The sequence below is a fragment of the Epargyreus clarus genome, unplaced genomic scaffold, assembly GCF_041222505.1.
Source record: "Epargyreus clarus isolate Ecla_fem2 unplaced genomic scaffold, WU_Ecla_fem_2.2 ptg000002l, whole genome shotgun sequence".
In the NCBI taxonomy this organism is placed as follows: Eukaryota; Metazoa; Arthropoda; class Insecta; order Lepidoptera; family Hesperiidae; genus Epargyreus; species Epargyreus clarus.
This window is the reverse complement of record NW_027332210.1, coordinates 1,058,984-1,075,715: the sequence shown is the minus strand read 5'-3', so window position 1 is coordinate 1,075,715 and position 16,732 is coordinate 1,058,984. Positions and strand designations below refer to the sequence as shown.

General features: G+C 37.2%; 1 protein-coding gene across 1 annotated transcript in view; it reads right to left on the bottom strand.

Annotated features, from left to right (window-relative positions):
* Octalpha2R (alpha2-adrenergic-like octopamine receptor) overlaps positions 1-15,531 on the bottom strand; it is a 513,118-nt gene extending 497,587 nt beyond the window's left edge. The window contains exon 1 of the mRNA XM_073077507.1: positions 15,410-15,531. The gene's annotated coding sequence lies outside the window, so the exon portion shown is untranslated. The remainder of the gene's footprint in view (positions 1-15,409) is intronic.
* Positions 15,532-16,732: the final 1,201 nt, after the last annotated feature.

Genomic DNA, 16,732 nt, shown 5'->3' with positions numbered 1-16,732 from the left:
GCCTCATAATAAGTCAGCGATAAATCCATAAGTAAGTTAATAAGCCAATAAGTCATAATACAGTCACAATAAGCATTTCATGAATTACATTCTCTTACTGTTATATTCGATGAGCCATGAGTTTTTACGTTTTGACAAATATGACTGTTTCGGTATTTGACATACAATTTCCCATCAGCGCCCCTAGTGGATTGTATCAGAACTATAATGTCAGTAACGTTGTTACGTTAATGTTTTAAATGTCTAAATTGACAAAATGGCGCTTTATGTTTTGTCTCTCTTTTTTGCGAACATGTGAGGGAGACAAAAAGTTAATCGTCACTTGAGCACTTACTTATTGTTACGTTTACTCAGTCTACTAAGAATGAACAGAATACTGGATTGAGTAAACGTAACGTAAAACTGTGGGATGTTTTGAAAACTCATGGTAAGGGTACTGTATCCGATAGCATCAAAGATAGAGTTGTATAAACAAGACAAAACCACCGGTCGCCCGATCGCTGGCCCAGTTTCGTTATCTATGCATTGAAACGGACCAATTGGAGCGAAATGCCTTCTGAAATCTTCTGAATGAGAGGTCTCAAATCTTAAAAGAAAAATCCGAAATAAGTAAAGTAAATCCTATCTACTAGGTTTTCTTGTGTCGTGGTCATATATGAATACAGGCACGGAAATCTAAATTCGTCTTTTAGATTTTTGTTTGGCCGGGATCGAACCCGGAATTCTTTGCAAGTCAGATCGGTATGGTATATCTAGCACGGAAGTTGTCTAAAAAAATTGTACAGAACAGTCCAATTATAATCCATTGGTTATGGAACCCTAAAAACGATCGTATCCACGTCTTGGTTCTGATGGGCTAATATTGGCTTTGTTGGCGCACAATGGCTTCGAGTGGCCGCCACAGCATTGTTGAGGCTTGATTGAAAGTAGGAGAAATATAAGAAAAAATATTGACACTACATTATGTTTGTATGTTATATGTAGCAGACAAACATGCAGTCCACCTGATGTTAAGTAGCTACTGCCGCCCATGTACATCTGCATCTCCCCCAAACAAAGCTAGATTGCCACCTAAGGTCGGCTACAAATGCTCTGCTACTCCTTAGTATGAGTTTTTCCGCTTTGGCAAAAATGAATGTTTTTGTTTACGTTTTTCCCATATATTTTCAACCAGTTTTGATTCAATCCGCTAGGGGCGCTGATTGGAAATGTATGGGCAAAAACGTTAACAATTACCAAAACAGTTATTTTTGTCAAAACGTAAAAACTCATATTAATGGTACTGAGGACTAAGCTAGAATACCTCGAACATAAATATCTCCCTTGCCACACCCTTCAAACAAGAAAACAGCAGCGCTTAACACTGCTGTTATAAGGCAGAAATAAGTGTGGCGGTGATGCCGCCGAGGTCAAACCACAGAGGGTTCTACCACCTTTACATTCGTGCTTACGGAACCCTAAAACCGATCGTATCCACGTCTTGGTTATGATGGGCTAATATTGGCTTTGATTGGCGTACAATGGCTTCGAGTGGCCACAGCATTGTTGAGTGTTGATTGAGAATAGGAGAAATATAAGAAAAAATGTTTGCGGTACGTATGAATAGGGTTCAATAACTACTTAAGTTTTATTGTATCTGAACTGATGTTGTTTTATTATTGAACGTTTTTATTTGACGTTGACGACCCGCGTGGCGGAGCGGTCACCATACCGGTCTTACGCACAGAGGGTCCCGGGTTCGATCCCCGGCCAGACAGATATCTGAATGATGAATTTAGATTTCTGTTTCTGGGTCTGGGTATTTGTGTATTTGTGCTAGCACGCTTGCTCAGCTTGTGCTAGCACGGGTTACCTCGTGCAGCGCTGTTTTTCAGTTTTCCCTGAGATGTTATTTGGGAGTGAAGAGTTCATTCCCCGATCGCCGCTTCCTTAATTTGCTCTATATTGCTTATGCACATTATGCAACAAATAATATTTAACATTTATGTGTGTGTGTGTGTGTGTTTGTGTGTGTGCGCGCGCGCGTGTGTGTATGTGTGTATTTAAATATTAAAGGTTAACTGTTAGCGCTCATTTAGGTCGTATAAAAATAAAGCCTTGTGTCTATGCATTTTTCATTGCCGCCAACATAATAACCGCGACGAAGAGTGGGAGAAAACGACGCGCGGCCATCTTAGCGATGATATTCATTCGAAAAAAGTAACCGCCTAAACTACATCGTAATTTGTCTTATAAGAAATAAAAACTCATGTTAAATAGTTATAAAGTGTTAGAAAATTATTCAAAATCGGGCGAGAAAGGGTGCTTCGACGAAGTCTTCATAGAAACAAGTAAAATCACAAACACCTTGCAACTAAACCTTATGATGTTTCCGGTATCGTGGTTGTAATGGACGAATACATAAACATAACAGGAACTGGCCAAGTGTGACTCGAACCTGGAGGGTTCAGTACTACCAAATTTTCATTATTATTTTTATTCTAAGTATTTATTGTAATAGCGGCCACTGTTATACATACTCTTTAAAACTTCCAGTTTCTATTCATTACGGCTCATTAGATAGAGCCCTGTGATAGACAGTAGGACTACCATGAATTTACAAAAGTATTACTCGCTAGCGACTGCGTAAAATAAATGTATGAAAAATTGTACAGCGCCTCTGGTGGTTACTCGTAGAACTAAAATCCGTAGTGACGTAACTCGATACGTAAAAAACCTATCGAAATCAAATCGCTAGCGAATGTCATTATGATCTATTGCCATACAAATTCGGTCCCATGAGTCATTAATTTGACAGACGTTGTCAAGAAATACCGTAACGATAGTAGTTATGTTATTCACTAGCAAAATGACAATAGTTTTCTATTTACCATTTCTATAGTGGCGTTTCTATGCCAACTCATGGTAATGCTACAGGAGAGGCTTAGTAATAGGATTCCGTTTTCACTATGTTTGCACGGAACCCTAAAAACGCATTGCTCAACCTTGACTCTTAATCCACAATCTACTTATTTCCGAATCATCCGCAGATACTTCCAATTAATTAATTTGAATTGATTAATATGTCTAATGCATTAATTACTCCTGATTACAGTTCTGTTTTCGGTTTGAAGTGTACCAATTAACTAATTACTCGAGACTATCAATTAAAACCGCTAATGCAGGTAACCTAATTCAGGCTTGTTGACGTTCCTGTCGATAATCGGCCCACAATGGACGCCACTTCATTAGGCACGACACGAAACCGGCACCGACGACACGACACCGTCGATAATTGAGCCACAATAGCCTTGTGCTTTGTGGTTCGACTCCGGCGGCACCACCGTCACACCTATTTCTACCTAATAACAGCAGTGTTAGACGCTGCTGTGTTCCAGTTTGAAGGGTGTGGTAAGGGAGACAGACTTTTCCGAGGCGTTCCAGCTTAGTCCTCAGGGGGTAGCGGCGCATTTGTGGCCGACCTCGGGTAGGAATATCTAATCCTATCTGGGGTTGATTACAGATGTCTCTTGTATTACTTATTTAAAAAAAAAACAAACAAAAAAATAGGTTCTTCTTTATAAGGGTGACACGACACGACACCGACAACACGACACCGGCAAATTTTGTTATTTTGACCGACACATTACAGCAATATTGACAGTTTTTATAGACACCGGCATGACTCAGTAGCTATTTTTAAGTTTTGGTCATTACCGACACGACACGAAAGTTTTTTTACAGTTTTGATAGTCACTTACAGCACGACACGATACAACACACAACTGGCCAAGTGTGGATTGGTAAACATCATACACTTGATATGTGGCAAGAAAAGCACAAAAAGAGTTTTATCAAAGCCAGCGACGCATTAGCGAATCCTCTGGTGTTGCAAATGTCCCGGCGATTATGATTACTTTATATCAGGTAGCCCTTTCGTCTTATTGTTAGGCCAAAGGTGGTAGAATCCGTCGTGGTTTGACTCCGGCGGTACCACCGTCACACTTATTTCTGCCTAAGAACAACAGTGTTAAACGCTCTGTTCCGCATTAAACGGTTGTAAGGGAGACAGACATACTTTTTTTTATAATATAAGGGTAGCAGATGAGCATGCAGTCCACCTGATGGTAAGTGGCTGCTGCCGCCCATGGACATTTGTAATCAACCCCAGATAGGATTACATATTCCTAACTGAGGTCAGCCACAGATGCGCCGCTACCCCTGAGGACTAAGCTGGAACGCCTCGGAAAAGTCAGTCTCCCTTACCACACCCTTCAAATCGGAACACAGCAGCGCCTACTTATCCGAGGCGTTCCAATTTAGCCCTCAGAAGTAGCAGTGGAATTGTTACCTATCTCAGACAGAATCTTACCTTATCTGAGATTGATTGCATATATCCAAGGCAGTAGCCAATTACCATCAGATGGACTGCATGCATAAATTAATAAGAGTAAATGAAGGGTTAGAATTATTCAGATATATGGCCGCTAAGCATCGCGTTGCCGTCAACAAGTGATATTGGTAACTGGGTCATGCAGTTCCATTGCTCGACACCTCGAGTAATTAACTAATTGGCGAGGCGAAATACTGCGGGGTTTTAGTAGCTTGCATGCAGTTCTTTATTTTGTAATATAGAAGTAGTAGATTAACATGCAGTCCACCTGATGGTAAGTGGCTCCTGCCCATGAACATATGTACTCAACCACAGATAGGATTAGATATTCCGGCCTGAAGTCCCTGAGCCCTGAGGACTAAGCTGGAACACCTCGGCAAAGTATGTCATCCTTCAAACCGGAACACAGCAGCGCTTATCACTGCTGTTATGAGGTAGAAATATGGCTGTGGTGCCGCCGGAGTCGAACTACACACCGCACCATTACACATTTTATTTGAGTTTTTACTCCAAACATAACAAGTTTTTTTATATGTTGTGGTAAGGAAGACATACTTTTCCGAGGCGTTCCAGCTCAGTCCTTATAGGTAGCGGCGCATCTGTGACCGACCTCAAGTAATAGTAATATAATCCTATCTGGGGTTGATTACAGACGTTCATGGAAGGCAGTAGCCACTTACCATCAGATGTACTGCTACATAAAAATATATTAAGGGGTTGAAATTATTCAGATATATGGCCGCTAAGCGGCGCGTTGCCGTCAACAAGTGATATTGGTAACTGGGTCATGCAGTTCCATTGCTCGACACCTCGAGTAATTAACTAATTGGCGAGGCGAAATACTGCGGGGTTTAAGTAGCTTGAAGCAGTTCTTTATGTTATAATATAGGAATATCAAACGAACATGCACGGGTCTCCTCTCTTAATGAGAAAGATTAGGCCATAGTCCACCGCGCTGGCCAAGTGCGTATTGGTAGATTTCACATACAATTTAGATTTTTTTATGAATCTCTCAAGTATGCAGGTTTCCTCACGATGTTTTCCTTCACCGTTTAGCAAGTGATAATTAATTTCTAATACGCACATAACTTTGAAAAATCAGAGGTGCGTGCCTGGGATTTGTACCTCGGACCCCACAACCGAGAGGCCGAGTTTCTAGGCTATCACTGCTTAAGCTATCCTTCTCATTATGAGAGGGGTTGAATACATTGTCAGCATCACATGGGCAGCATTAACTACTTACCATCAAATTGACTGCATGCTCGTCTGCTACACCTATATTATAAAAAATTCCGGTAGTAACCACTTATCAGATTGACTGCTTACTCATTGGCTACTGTAATTAACCTCAGAAAGACTGCAATCGTATTAATATGTCTCTTAGTACCCTAGTCCAGGCGAAGCCACAGGTGGAAACTAGTGTCAAATATATTCATAACTATGATAATGCTCCAACTATGAAGTGATATAGAGGGTGAATGAACTCACACTTATTTTACAATGTAAAGAAGCTAGCACACATTATATTTTTGTTACTCTTAATTATTTTAGAGTTCGTTACATCATAAAATATAAAATAAGAATAAAAACCTGGAAAATTCCTATTTAAAAGTAATGCTTAAAAGATGCGAGGTTTAAAGTAGGACTCAAAATTAAATCTTATATATAAAATTCTCGTCTCACAGTGTTAGTTACCGTACTTTTCCAAAACGGCTTAACCGATTTTCACCAAATTCTATATGCATATTCAGTAGTTCTGAGAATCGGCTATCTATTTTTCGTACCCCTAAGTGATAAGGGTTGTTCACCCTTAACATTTTTTATTTATTTATTTACCCTTAATATTTTTTTATTTATATGACAACACAACGTTTGCCGGGTTAGCTAGTAAGCTATAAATAAAGTAGACTCTGTTACGGTTAACAGTCTAAAATACAACCTCATCTAACCCACGTTGAAGATATCTTAGTTTGGACCAATGATAAATAAATTGGACTGTCATTTCGAACCAAGGACTTCATTATCATTAAGTTTCTTACATCACAAAATAAAAAAATCAAATGTAAAATGTAATGCAGTAAAAGAAAACAAAGGAAGAAATAGAATTAAGTTAAGATTAAAACGACTTCGCAACAATCCGCTACAAATAAAAAACAAAAACAAAAACAAAAATAAAAGAAATAGAAAACAAAATTAAATAAACTGTAAATAAAGTAAACTCTGCTATGCTGTTTAACAGACCAGTCCTTATACATAACCTCACCTAACCCATAGTTAAGGATATCTTATTTTGGACCAAAGATAAAGATAAAGTCATTTCGGACCGACGACTAAGTTGGAACACCTAATTTGGGACACAGGGTTAAGTTGAAATGCCTTATTTCGAACAAAGCACAAAATTATATTGATCTATTTACAAAAGAGGACTAAGTTACAACGCCTTAATATAACCACGGGATCAATTGAAATACCTTTTTTATAAGACCAAATCTTCACCCAATACCAGAATAGAATAACATTTTTTTTTTAATTATTATAAATAATAATAATTCCGGTAGTTTGAAGGGTGTGGTAAGGGAGACAGACTTTTCCGAGGCGTTCCAGCTTAGTCCTCAGGGGTAGCAGCGCATCTGTGGCCGACCTTAGGTAGGAATTCCTAATCTAATCCTATCTGGGGTTGATTACAGATGTCCATGGGCGGCAGTAGCCACTTAACATCAGGTGGACTGCATGCACGTCTGCTACTCCTTTATTATAAAAAAAAAATATATATATTAACAAATAAGTATAAAATAATGAAAGAAAATGCCGTGAGTAAACCTGCATACCTAAGATATCTTAATAAAAAGGTAATAATAGATAAAAAAAAGTATGTGAAGTCGCCCAATATGCCCTTGGCCAGCGCGGTGGACTATGGCCTAATCCTTCTCATTCTGAGAGAAGACCTCAGCAGTGGGACAGTAATGGGTTGACGACGACGTGTGTAGAGTGTGCGGTCACCTCAATACGATTTGCATCTCACGGCCCTCGAATGCGATGACCGCATATCCTGTGCCCATCCTGAGATACTCCGCTACATAAGTGCTATTGAAGAATAAGTACAGTGACAACAATACGATATTGTACTCAAATTCTACGCATTTTGGTACCATATTGCAATAGACTTAAATCTACACTAATGTTATAAAGAGGAAAACTTTGTTTGTATGTTTGTTTGTAATGAATAGGCTCAAAAACTACTGGACCGCTTTTTAAAGATCTTTCACTTCTTTCACCATTCGCAAGCTACATTATCCACGAGTAACATAGGCTATATTTTTTATGAAATATATTTGATAAATAGATTTTGAGGCGGTAAAAAGTTTGCCGGGTCAGCTAGCGTAATATACCTTTGAAAATATCATGCGGATTCTTACGAACAGGAAAGTATGCTAAAAATTATCTGAAAGGTCTATAAAGAAACAATATACATAGAGCTAGCGTAGTCGACTATGGCATAAATTCTTTAAATTTTGAGACGCAAGAGCCTCCCTATGTCCAAAAGTGGGAATAAAGGGCTGATAATAGTGTTTGGTGATGTCATTGCGTTAGTAATTATTATATTAACGCAGAGGCGATCCACGAAACTCTTTTGTTTACTATCGAAATGACGTCACAACGACATCATAGACCCGACTAGCATTTTGGATATTTGAATAACAGACTAAAAAAAGTGCATTTGTGAGTTTATTTGTGATATGAAACTGAATATTAACTCCCCATTTACTTTTTGAAAAATCTATCAGAAACATGCGGTAAAAAATCCTATTCTAAGATGCGATCTTCACAGAAAAAGATTAAAAATCTTAATGTAAAACAAACTTCATTCATCCTATCTTTATTAAGATAAGATAAGATTCGCAAGCCATGCAAATAATAATTCAGTAACATTGCTTTAAATTATTTATCGCGACTCGTATCACTCTACTGCACATCATTACTTAGGATGGGTTGCACCATGTGACTTTAACGTTAACAAAAACCCCAGTCGTTAATCTACGGTTAAGCAATTTAGGGGTTACACCATTATAGTTACGGTTAACATGACGTCATAATTAACAACGTTAACCGATCGATTTCAGTCGGTTAAAGTTATAGTTTTTGTCCAGTTCCATATCTGTCAACGTCCACTATAATGTGGTGACAATGACCAAATGGCGTTAAAAACAAACAACAGAAATGTTGCACTCAAGTTGCAAAATTATTATTATAATTTTGTCGTCCAATCTTTGGGTCAGCCGTAATTCCTGGATAACAAGAGGCGAATGGTTAGTCTTCTTATTCCGGCTGAGCTTTAGGTTTGCCACCAAAACCGGTGAAGCTGGAAAGACGTCTAGGGCCATTAAGTTAAGATTAAAACTACTTCGCAAAAATCCTCAACAAATATGTATGATGGTATATATTTTAAATCATGCAGTATGTACCACCCACCCTCCCACAAGAGATGCGTGTAGATGCAAAAAATTAAAAATATATACCACCATACATTCCACCACCAACTTCTAGGGCCACCAGTAACACATTAAAAAAACTTTAACCCAGTCTATGGTGCAACCTACCCTTAGTTTCTTTTAATTTATTTTAATGATGTGGTACATTTTTCCTTTGACTCTTTGACTTTGCACTTTGTACAGCGATCGTAAATGAAACTGAAATTTTATGGCAAAGAATAAGTAACTTTGGATTTTGTAAAATGGTAGGACTAATGTGGTTTAATTGGGAGATACCGTTGCAGATACATTTCTACAATGAATTTTAAATGTTTTTGAGGGTGGTAGAACCCTTTGTGATTCGACTCCGTTGGTACCGCCGCATCACCTATTTCTGCCTATTAACAGTAGAGTTAAACGCTGCTGGGTTCTGGTTTGAAGGGTGTGATAAGCGAGACATACTTTTCCGAGGCGTTCCAGCTTAGTCCTCAGAGGTAGCGGCGCGTGTGTGGTCGACCTCAGGTAGGAATATCTAATCCTGTCTGGGGTTGATTACAGGTATCCATGGGCGGCAGTAGCCACTTACGATCAGGTGGACTGCATGCTCGTCTGCTACGCCTACATTTTAAAAAGTAGTTCTTCTGTTGCGATGGAAGGGTGTAGATGCCGACTGATATAAGTGGCGAACATCATGATGATGAAGGCTTTTACTGGATTAATGACACTAATTTATCTTTTAAATACAGGGAAATGTAAACAAGTTAGATTTAAAATCGTTTTTATAGATTTTTATTTTTTATACTAAGAACATTTATAAACTTAAAACACATTTATAAAGGGCAATGTTATATTGGAAAAACAACGCCAACTTGTGACAATATTGTAAGCTACGTGATCAGAAATTTCACAAGTGATTTATTATTATAATCAATACAATATTTTTTTAATAATTTATAAATGTACAGATTTAGTAGTAGATGTAATAGACTTTATATAAGTTAATTGCTGAAAATATAAAGCGGAAAACGTGATGCTACATGTTTTTACTACTTAAAAGCGCGCGTAATTATAAGTCAACATGACAGATAGGGCGGTGACACCTAACCGCTCCGCTAGTAGTGATGTGTCTTACGTATCTACACTTCCTTTTTTAATTAATAAAACATTCAGCCGATCTGATGTCAAATAATTATACCTATAGTTTCATTATTCATGCACAAAATATAGTTCTCGAGTTAGATATTTAACTTTCTTTTTAAAAGAACTTTCTATTAGTAGATATTGAATAAGTCTCAATAAATAGTGCTTAAAACGGACGTCTAAATAGAGAGCCTCTTTACCGCTCAAATAAGGAGAAATGACGCGATTCTCTTTGTTAGAACAAGCGCTTCTGCAGTGAGGGCACATCCCCACTAACGTTTTTACTGCCGCGTTTTCTCACTCTGTTTTGTTAACAATTTGAAATACACAAAAACAAATTAACGTGAGCATTTATATATAGATATTTTAGGATGATTTTGCATATGGGATTGTATTAAATTTATTTTTCTTGACAATTGAGAAAATCAATTAAATTATATTAAATTGATAGTCATTGTGTAATAATAGCCTAAACCCTTAGCCGTAGAGGAAACCAAAGCCTAGCAGTAAGACCACAGTGAATCAACTAAAATGAAAATGTGAACTGCAAAGATACTCATAGTTAACACATTTCGGAAAAAAAACGCTACAAGGAAAACGTAAGTAAGATTAAACTTCATAACGGAGTTCTATTGAGACCGTTTGGGGTTTCCTAAAATTGGGAGAAACCGTAGTAATACTATTATGTAGCTATAAATAACTGCAATGTTGATTAGTGGAGTGATTTTCACTTATAAACAACTCAATTTAGAGGGTATTGTTTCTTTAAATAGTTAATAGGTGTTATTTACGGTAAATAAGAAAGGCAAGGTGGCAAGGTGGTAGAACCCTTTGTGGTTCGACTCCGGCGGCACCACCGCCACACCTATTTCTACCTTATAACAGCAGTGTTAGGCGCTACTGTGTTCCGGTTTGAAGCTTAGTCCTCAGGGGTAGCGGCGCATCTGTGGCCGACCTCAGGTAGGAATATCTAATCCTATCTGGGGTTGATTACAGATGTCCATGGGCGGCAGTAGCCACTTACCATCAGGTGGATTGTATGCTCGTCTGCTACCCTAAGATTATAAAAAAAAAAAAAAAAAAAAAAATAGTACGCAGCATTCATGTGTAAATATGAATCGTAAGTCTAAAAAAATAAGGAACATAATTTGTATGTTTCGGTGCTTGAGATAGATCTAAATTTTCCAAAATGAACCTAAAATATAAAACTAAGTATAAAACTAAAATACATACATACAGGGTGAATTTTTAAAACGGGCCTTCAGGGCCAAATCCGAAACTATAAGGAATAACGAAAAATGCTGAAAGGAGTTACGAGGCCGATTTTGATAAAACAGCGCCCCTAGCGGACTGTATCAGAACTGATTGGAAATATATGAGAAATACGTAAACAAAAGCAAAAACAGTCATTATTGTTAAAACGTAAAAACTCATATAAGGGCACTGATAGGTGACTTACGTCACTGCGACCCATGGACATCTGTAACCAACTGCATATATATATTTTTTTTATAATATAGGAGTAGCAGACGAGCATGCAGTCCACCTGATGGTAAGTGGCTACTACCGCCCATGGACATCTGTAATCAACCTCAGATAGGATTAGATATTCCTACCTGACGTCGGCCACAGATGCGCCGCTACCCCTGAGGACAAAGCTGGAACGCCTTGGAAAAGTCTGTCTCCCTTACCACACCCTTCAAACCGGAACACAGCAGCGCCTAACACTGCTGTTATTAGGTAGAAATAGGTGTGGCGATGGTGCCGCCGGAGTTGAACCACAAAGGGTTCTACCACCTTCTATAAAATAGGGGTTCTATCTGAAGCCGATCACAGATGCGTGGCCACTCTTGAGGACTCGGGAGTCGTCATGTAAATCACCGGTTCTACCTAAAACTGATCACATATGTGGTGGTAACTTCCCGGTCGAACAATACTGATTCTACCACTTTTCAAATTTATATGTACTTTTTCCAAGGATATAGAACGTTTTATTGTTTAGCTTTGGACCACCGCCACACCTATCTGCCTTATAATAGCAGTGTTAAGCTACTGTGTTCCGGTTTGAAGGGTGTGGTAAGGGAGACGTACTTTCCGAGATGTTCCAGCTTATTCCTCAGAGGTAGCGGCGCATCTGAGGCCAACATCAGGTAATAACCTAATCTTATCTGAGATTGATTACAACTGTCCATGGGCGGCAGTAGCCACTGACCATCAGGTGGACTGCATGCTCATCTGCTACTCCTATATTATAAAACTTAATTATAGTTGTATAATAGTTATAATACACATTGATGCTGTCGCGAAGGTACTAATTTATTTTGATTGTTATAGACTTATTAACATTCACATCATTTTGTTACTAAAAAAACTTCAAGACATTAATTATAACATTAATTAGCATTTAAATGAACGTTTGATGGAAATATTTCCAGATTTTTTGTATGATGTGAATTATAACTGAAAAAGATATTCTAATTTTATACAAAGTGTGCCTTTAACGTATTTGTGGCAAATAAGTTATAATTCTGGGGGAACTCCTCATGGTCTGGTTGTTACGGTGCCCGTAAGAAGATAGAACGCTTTGAGGTTCGACTCCGGCGGCACCACCGCCACATCTATTTCTGCCTCATAAAAGCAGTGTCAAATGCTACTATTTTACGTTTTTGAATGGTGTGGTGAGAGACATACTTTGCCGAGACGTTCCAGCCTAGTTCTCAGGGGTAGCGGCGAATCTGTGGCCGACCTCAGGTAGGAATATCTAATCCTATCTGGTGTTGATTACAGATGTCCATGGGCAGTAGCCACTTACCAACAGTTGGACTGCGTGCTCATCTTCTACTCTTATATTATAAAAAAAAATATTTCTGTCTTAAGCTGCCTTGTCCTGTGTTGTACGCAACAGCAGGGTTAAGTGTTACTGTGTTCCGGTCTAATGGGTGCGGTCAGGGAGACACTAGTCCTAACTTAGTCTTAATAAGTTGCAACGTATTTTTGAAAAACCTTAGATAAGACTGCCATCCTATTTTGTGTTCTTTACAAATATTATTGGGTGACAGTTTCCATCAGATGGATGATAGTTTGCAACTTCGACTTTAAGAACCTCGAAATCAGGTTACTGGACCCTTGGTGGTGAAGTTAAGCAAATAGGGGTAGAACTATATATGTACCTACCCTTAACGACTAACGACCGTTACTAATAAAATCAATCTATGGATATTTATGCCTACCACCAAAATTTGACAATTTCTACCTAAAAGACACTATTAAATTTCTGTCCTTCAGTTTAAAAATCGGACAGATTGATTTTTGATAACAGACACAAGTTATCTTTTATCGTTTTACTACAATAAGTAGTCATAAACAAAAATTACAGTCCACAAAAGTCCTTATTGCGTAAGTACCCGCGGTCTTAAAACTCTGACCTACTTTTCGAAAACCTGTCAGTTCCCATGTTTAGGACGCGATGGGCTCAAAATTTTAATTTTTTAATTTGATTAATGAAGTTTCGCTGAACCGACGTTGATACGATCTGAAGCATGTTTCATTTGCACAACTTTTTGCATTCACGCCGGTAATATTAATTAGCGCTTAGTTTTATTAATAAAATATTTATGAAATTTTGAATAACATAGAATTAATGACTTGCTTTAACGATGAAAGAAAACATTGAAGGGAACGTGTTTAAAAATTCTCGTTTTTTTTTTAATTATAATATGTATTTTTAATATATAGCAGACGAGCACGGAGTCCACCTGATAGTAAGTGACAGTAATCAACACCAGATAAGATTAGATTCCTATCCGTTTGGCCACATATGCGTCGCTACCCCTAAGGACTAAACTGGAACGTTTTGAAAAAGTATGTCTCCTTTACGTCATCTTCAAACTATAACACGACAGAAATCAACTCGGCTGTTATTAGATAGAAATAGTTGTGGCGATGGTGCCGCCGGAGTCAAACCACGAAGGATTCTAATATAGCCTAACGATAAGACAGAAGGACTTCCTGACGCAAAGGGACCTATGGATATTTGCAACACCAGAGGAGTCGCCAATGCATCGCAGACTGAAAAAATCTCTTTTTGCACCTTTCTTGAATCGCGCCATATCGAGTGTATGAGGTCTACCTACCAATTTGTACTTGGACTGCCCTAGGATTTCTTATCCCAGCAGTGGGATATAAATAAAATCGCCGCGAGAGATATTGTAGTATACTTGAATGAATTAAGTACTCATTCATCGTTACACATTTTTTTTATGCATTTATAATTTGTTCCTCACAAATATTGCGAGGAATGTAATATAAAAAATGTAAACGAACATAATTCCGCAATTAATATTTATTTTGATTTATTCTTACTTAAGTAATAAGTACATTTTTCTTACCAATATATTTTATATTTTCTGTTATTCTATATTTATTAGTGCTCTTTATATATTTTAGAAATATCCAAAAATTTAAGTTGTTTCATTTCATGGCAGAATATTTTTGATGAAAAGAAAAATTCTTATATTAGACTTTTTAGATGTAAGTGATTTATGAGGTGTAAGAAAATGACTATTTTGAAACTCAAAACGAGAAAATTGCAGCTAAGTAAACAAATGTTTCAATACTTTAACATTGTTACAAATATTGTCAGAATTTGTGAAGAAATGAATGAATATTTTTTAAATTGCATTCCACTTTTATTAATATTTCTTCAGACATAAAAAACATTCATCTAGTTAACTATAACTTCAACATAAAAAAATATATCGAGTTATCTAGTTAATTATATAAATTTACTAAATTTAGTAACTTTGTTCTCTGAATATTTTCTTTTACAGAAATGAGATATTGGAAAAGAAATAAAGATGATATAAGACTATAATAAATACGAAAAACTATTAGTTTCTTACGTGTATACATTAGTGTATATCTCGATATTTTGACGAAATAACACATATTCAATTGTAGACGCGTATATTTATTTTTGAAAATAGGTGACATTTTAACCATGAAGGTTAAAATGATATTCAAAGTCACCCTAAAACAATACTTATCAATTATACGTTCAAGGAAACGTATTTTACGTGTAACGTAATCTACGTTACAATGTGAAAAATACAACGTATTTATCCAAAATTGATTTAGATACTCCAATAATAAAATAATTTGTCATTAGTTCAAATTACATCGCGATTTTTCTGTATATACAACGATTCTATCTTTCTTATTCCACAGTAAAAAAAATAAAATCTAAAACCGTCGAGACCATTACAAAAACCTTATATTTAGGTACATTAAGGATAGTTGGGTCACGACTACGAAACCCTAATTTAAAAGAAGAGACAGGTCCATTTAGGTACCTACCAACTCAAATATTTACGAGAAATATCTTTATATCTAGACCTTTATACATTAGGTAAAAAACGCAATTACTTACGATTTAGCTGTTTCTGGGCCCACAAACACAGACACATTGGCACTTACACTTGAAACACTGTGCACATTTTTGAAAACCACGATGTTGGGAGCGCGCAAGTGGCGTGCGTACGGCGCGACGGCGCGAAAACTACTGACCGTCGAGATGATTTGGGTACTGGGTGAGTCTGGGTGGCTGCGCTACAGACACGAGTTCCCGTAGGGTGGCGATTGGAAAATGTTTCGGCGTTTTCCAGGAAATACGCCCGCTTCGGGGAACTAAGAATCGTGATAGGCTAAATAGGTTGGCAAACAGTTTAAACTGGTGTTATGTAGTGAGATTTCAGGAATGATCGTGACACTTTTGCTAATATGGCTGTAAATATTTTTACACAATTACGGAGGAATTATTAAATGATGTCTTTCGAGCGTATGTATGTGTGTTTGTCTCATTCTTTGGCACGCCCTATAGTTTAAACGGCTTGACGGATTTGAGCATGATTTTAGCATATGAGGTGTCGTTGGATTCGTCTAAATTGTGGGAGTGGGGTATTTTTAAGTCTGGTTTTTGTTTTTATAATAATTACTAGTTACGTTGCATTACTGAGGATGAGACCTGGAGGTCTTCACCACGCTGCTCAACTGTGGTCAAGAAAAGTTCTTACTTTCCTTGGCCACAGTGGAGCCAGATGGTGGTATGAAATTCGAAAACATCCTACATGGGCAAGAGCCCATATTGTAAACGAATTTCATATAAAAAGTTTTATGACCTCCTAGAAAATTTAACGATTGCTATCCAATGATAACTTAAACTAAGAGCTTAACGTCTGAAGCTCGAAATAGCGCATGTTTAGCCACTAAAGGTCACCTATCTGGTTCCCGGCCATGCCTAGCGTTGCTTAACTTCGTACATAAGTTACGACCACGGGCTTCAGTATTTAATATTCTACTTTATATTCATTGTAATTTCAGACATAAAATAAAGTAGAAAGAAACAAAGAATTCCTTTAAATATGTTGTCACAACTCGTGATTTATTATAATGCGTACGTGAAATAAAAAGCGGTGAAGGGCGTGTCCAACATATTAAAGGGTTCCGTAGACAAGAGGATTATTCAGGGAAATTTTCAAAAATATATTAAAAATCTGTATCAATCGCAACACTTCCAAAGAGCGTTTCAAATATATTTAATGGTTTAAAAGTTGTTATTTTATTTTTGTACTTTTTATTAAGTTAATATATGTAAATTGTATATTTATATAATTGTATAATTAAATATAAATTGTATTATGTAATCTATTTAAATTTAACTTTTATGGATTATTTTTTAGGGAAATTACCCAAG